Source organism: Lepisma saccharinum, chromosome 23 (genome assembly GCF_977018435.1).
Source record: "Lepisma saccharinum chromosome 23, izLepSacc3.1, whole genome shotgun sequence".
NCBI classification, from domain to species: Eukaryota; Metazoa; Arthropoda; class Insecta; order Zygentoma; family Lepismatidae; genus Lepisma; species Lepisma saccharinum.
In genome coordinates, this window is record NC_139251.1 from 21,988,077 (window position 1) to 21,994,076 (window position 6,000).

Consider the following 6,000-nt stretch of genomic DNA (forward strand, 5'->3'; position numbering starts at 1 on the left):
ATTCACCGGTATGAGACCGTGTGATTACGACCGTTTTGTCAAAATGAAGGAACCACTGGACGGGAAGCACTACGACACGCGCGAAGCCATCATACGTGCTATAGGGCGGTCACTGCGGGACATCGACAGAGATGGACGCGCTGACGGTGTAGGACGCCTTCCATACGTGTGACAGAAGGTCGTAGAGATGAGGGGTGATTACTTTGAAGGAATGTAACACGTGCTCCTCTGCCAATACAGTCAAGTACCAATTATACTAGTGTTGCCATTACTTTTTATCCAACCCTTGTACAAACACCAGCTCAAAGTCCAGACTTAAATCCCATTGAGCATTTATGGTCAATTTTGAAGAGGCGAGCCCATAAAGCAGGCGTCAAGTCCAAACAAGAGTTGAAAACTGTTGTGCAAGCCGAGTGGAATAAAATAAGTCTGAAACATGTCGGAATCTAGTTAATTCTATGAAGAACAGGTGTCGAGCAGTAATTAAAGCCAAAGGATACACATCAAAGTATTAGAACTGTCAGTCAATTTGCTCTGAATATACTTTTTTCTTTTATATACGAATAGAAAAGTTGTACATGTTCCTCTTTCAGTTTCATTTAATTTATTATTATCATTGGTTATACAGAATTTGGGTAAGATTTTATGTTCCTAATGATGTTAGTTATTGAATTGTAAAGAAACAATTTCAGAAGAGTGTATTTCCTTTCAGATATTAAAGCATTTTCTTTGAAAATCCGTGTGTACGAATAAGAATGTTACATACTGTATATACGTTGTAGTATTTTCGATATTTTTTTTTTACTAAGGGGCCCCCCAATAATTTAGTTGCGGGGGGTGGGGCTCAGGGCACGGCGCTACGCCACTGCATCAAAACATCTGTGTACCAGAAGTGTTTTTACGAAGCTGTTAGACATGCACGGGGATGGACAATCCACTCGACAATGCGAGATTCAAACTGTGGGCTGCAAACTGGACGCAGAGAGTTTTCTTGGTTCCTACGCATCAGCAAAAATTCGATGCGACTGGTGTTATGTTACATCCTGTTGTAGCGGGGTACGAGCAGTTTTATTGTTGAGTCAGCAGAACGTGTCTGATCACGTTGAAGACATCGGAAGCGGTGGGGGAGGGGGTCAATGGATTTGTCACGTTGTTTCTTGATGTATGCTAACCTAACACGTGCGTATGTTTGTGTGTGTGTGTGTCTGTGGAGGAAATGCGCGCGCAACCATTGCGTATGATGCAAAGACATGAAGAAATGATTTAAAGTAGGCGCCGAAGGTGCTGTACCCCGAAAGCTTAGCGGCTAAGGTTATTGCTCTGTAAAACAAGAGGCGTCGAGGGTTCGATTCCTGGTAGAGTCAATACTGATAGATTGATAGATTGAGTTAGTTTTTTTAAGTCCGTTTTATGCACGGCAAAACTAATCAGGATTGGAGCTACAGTTGAAAAGTGGTGATTCGGACCACTATGTGCCTCCACCGAGTATCGAACCTGGGACCCCTTGATTACAAGGCGACGATGTCAATATTGAATGGTCTCGATTAGCCTGTGTGTAAATAAAGGCAAGAAAATGGTTGAGTTCGAAAATCGAGTTGGGTTAGTGGTTAATGTTGTCACCTGGCAATGAAGAGGTCGCGGGTTCGATTCTCTAGCTAGTTAAATTAGGCCAATTGTTTAGTCCCGCCATTATAGGTCCCCGATTAGTCCATCTGTGCATAAATAGTGTTTGAATAAAATCAATATGGCGGCCTTGGGTTAGTGGTTAATGTTGTCGCCTGGTAATGAAGAGGTCGCTGGTTCGATTTTCTAGGTAGTTAAATGAGGCCAATTGTTTTGTCCCGCCATTATAGGTCCCGATTAGTCCATCTGTGCATAAATAGTATTTGAATAAAATCAATATGGCGGCCGCGTTTTGTGTTCAGCGGCGGCGGCGGGCGGCGACGGGGCGCGGAGCGGGGCGGCGCGGGGGGTGTTTTTTATTCCGCGAGATGTTTTAACCAAGTGGTTGAGGGTTCGATTCCCAATGTTGGTGAAAATTGGATATTCAATTGTATTTGTTTAAAAGTTCCGATTAGCTTTTTGTGCACAAAGAGAAAATGAACTAATTGGAAATAGGATGTTTATGCTGTAATGAAAATGTCCCCGGGTTCGATTCACAATGTCAAATTGGCTGATAATGATGTTGTTTTTAAAATAAAAAAAAGAAGTGTGTTGAGTCCCCATTAGTATTTATGCAGGAACAGATATTAAAAATCAAAACAAAATGCCTTTTGATTACAACGCAAAGACTTTACCGCTAATGTATAAAGATAAATTAGAATCTGTTGTTTTGCCGTGTGGGGCCCCAGTACCGATTAGCTTAAATGCATAAAGAGTAGGTAAAATAAGCAAGATGGCCGTCACTGTTGTTTTGTGATCAAAGAGGAGTCACAGGTTCGATTCAATCAAAGGAGGCAACATTCTATGTTTCAATTCCATGTAAAAGTGTAAAGTTATGTTTCGATTAACCTCAATGCATAAAAAAGAATTAAACAAAAAACAAGCAAAATGGCGACAGATGTGATAAAAAAAATTGAATTAGTTTTTTTATAGTGACAAGAAAAAATAGCGAATCACTGTTAGAAATAGAATGAAAATAAAGATACTTGCCTTTGCGTGTCCAGCGCTGTGCAGAAAAGCTCTCATGCTTTATCTCCGACAAGTCCACAATACACAATTTTTTTTTATTGTATAGTTAATTATTAATGTTGTTATTAACACAGATTCTTACCAGTGTGAAGAAAAGCTCTCATGCTTTATCTCCGACAAGTCCACAATACACACTTTTTCATTATATAGTTAATTATTAATGTTGTTATTAACACCGATTTTTACCATTGTGAAGAAAAGCTCTCATGCTTTATCTTCGACAAGTCAACAATACACACTTTTTCATTATATAGTTAATTATTAATGTTGTTATTAACGATTGTTACCAGTAAAAATATAAACCATGAGGATTTTTAAAGGAGTGATAAGTGAAAAAAAAGCCAAGACATATATTTTATCCCTGTTTATTACCAATATTTACAAAATTCAAAAGAGCCGCACACACACACACACATACATATGTAAAATGTTTATATTGTGTCACCAGTTTATCAGCATGTTATTTAACAAGTTTTTATTCTTCAAGTTTGTTCACTCACCCACATAAGGAATTGTGTCACTATCATATCCATTTTCTGCTGCAACCACTGAATTAAAATGTTTCACTATTTTTTCCACAAGCATGTTCTCGCAAAAAACAAACACTTCTTTGGAAAGTCTTTTTCCGTCGATGTTTTGTTTAGACAAAGGCTCAGGTTTTGTACATCCATGTAGATGGGAAAGCACAAACTTCTCCTTATTACATGCATGGACAGGGGAAATATCTGTGCAACCGAAACATTGTTCGCGAAGGTCGAGAATGCAAGATTCCACACAGTTTCCAAAATATGATTTCAGATACGGCGACACTGTTTCACACAACTTTCGCATGCTCGATGCACACAAATATGTTCATAAAGTTCCGCCACGAACTTTCTGCGATGAACACTATCTCCAGGGAACCGAGATCGCTCTCTTTCTGAAGAACCCCCTTGAAATTAGTGTACGGTTGAAATCTTTTTTTCAGCGGCATCGAAATAGAGGATTCCATGACTAAGAACTGCGAGATACTGCATGTCGCAGCGTGCAGGTATACATTTGAAGAAATGCGTGGGTGTGTTTTTCAGACGCATGCGCGCGTAGCAAACCAAGCATGTGCTGGACAAAAAAGGTGGAGGGGGGCGGGGCCTTACAAAGATCAATGGTGAGAGAAAAATCAGCAGAATATCATAAACGTCATATTGAGGAAATATTGGATAACAAATATTAATTAATTTAATTAAAGCATCAACCGCATTGTCGATCTGAAATTAGGTTTATAGACGGGGCAAAATGGAAAATATCGACGATGTTCTAGTATTGGATTGTTTCTGTATTTCCATCGGTATAATCCTCCACCACATTTGAAGCATACTGTTTTATCCTCTTTTTGAATGTAAAATAATCCTGCTTCGGACAGAGCTTCTACAAACGGGAATTCTTTTGATTGCCAGTTTCTGAAAGAGGACAATCTAGCATTGAAAGATCCCATCTCTGGATATTGCGTCATTGTTCTGTAAAGACACAAAACAAGATAAATATTTAAGTAAGCTGTTGTAAACTGTAACGCTACAAAATTATTAATATACTATTAGGACTATATGTAACTTGTATAAAATTTCAAACAGTATTTACTGTCAATATTTTCTAGTAGGCTATACGTACTGAGTATTATAAATTTAATTTACGAGTCAGCAAATAAGTTGTTATAATATTGTCGTTTTTTATCGGTACTGGGAATAAAATTTGAAATTTATGCATGGGTTTACCAGAGGCTCTATGGAATAAATACAGTAATGCCCACAGTACACAGACCCGTAACTTTGTGTCTGATGAGTGTTGTACGTATAGAATTTAGAGTTACTTTCCAAAAATCGCAAATGGTTATGCACATGTGGAGGTTTTCCGTAACTATCAAAAAATTCCCCCCGGGAGTTACTGTCTATGTAAATTGCTACCCAGTGCTTCCCGGGGCTATCTTTGGGATCTGTATTTACAATCAATGCTGCTGGTAGTTCCACATGTACAGGTAATTCATTAGCTGCGAAAACCCCAACATGATGATTGTCAAAGGCTCTATTTGATATTAACCCGTGAAGCAAATTTAAAGTCGAGAGCATTGCTGGACACTAAATAGTAATATTGTGCAACTCACCTTTTTATACTTCAAAGTAGACGGTACACGTCACAGTAGATTCCAGAACCAATTTGATCTGGACCACCAAGCTGTTTATCGTTGTTGAAACAATGGAGAGCTGGGCCTCCCCGAAGGCGCAGTGGTAGCGTCGTCGCCTTGTAATCAAGGGGTCCCGGGTTCGATACCCGGTGGAGGCACAAGTGGTTCGGATCCCACTTTAAACTGTAGGTCCAGTCCCAATTAGCCTTACTGTGCATAAAGTGGACTTAAAACAACAAATCAACCAACCAACAATGGAGAGCTATCTAACACAACGCTGATGCTCGGAATATGTAGGCGGGTTTTACAAACGCGCATGTGTACAGTGTTAATGCTACCTGGCATTTGTTGTGCTGTTGTAAAGTGAATTTTGTACTATAAGAAAATTGTCTGTATGTGTGTGTGTGTATATATATATATATATATACAGACACACACACATAGTTATTTATTGATGAAGTATATATATATACCTAGTCTTACCATAAATACTGACCCAAATTTGTAAGTAAATAGACACAAAATGGTGAGAGATATTGTAATATCAGAATAACATGATATGCATGGATGCATTATGAACCAAAATCACAAATAATTATTCGAAATGGCCACCTTTAGCACTGACACACTTCTGAAGTCTTCGTGGCCACTCATCAATGGAATTACGCAACACATCAAGTGGAAACTCCGCAGCTGCCTTCTGAAGAGGCCGCTTTAAACTGTCAATATTGGGATGTCTCTTCTTGCAAGCCATCTCCTGAAGTTTGGACCACAATTTGTAGTCCAAAGTGTTTAAGTCTGGACTGGCAGAGGGCCAATCTGACGTGGAAATGAAGTCAGGAACATTTGCCTCCAACCACTGCTGGGTGGTGCGTGCTTTGTGTGCTGGGGCCGAGTCCTGCTGGAAGCTCCAGTTCTCTCCATGGAAGATGGTGTCGGTAAGATTCTTGCATAGTTTCTCAAGCACTGTCTGCTGGTACACTTTGGCTAATGTTTTTACCCCTTTTTCACAGAAATGGAGCGTGCCCTCATAGCAAATGTTCCAGACTTCATTTCCACTTCAGATTGGCCTTCTGCAAGTCCGGACCTATACCCTTTGGACTACAAATTGTGGTCCAAGCTTCAGGAGATGGCTTGGAAGAAGAGACATCCCA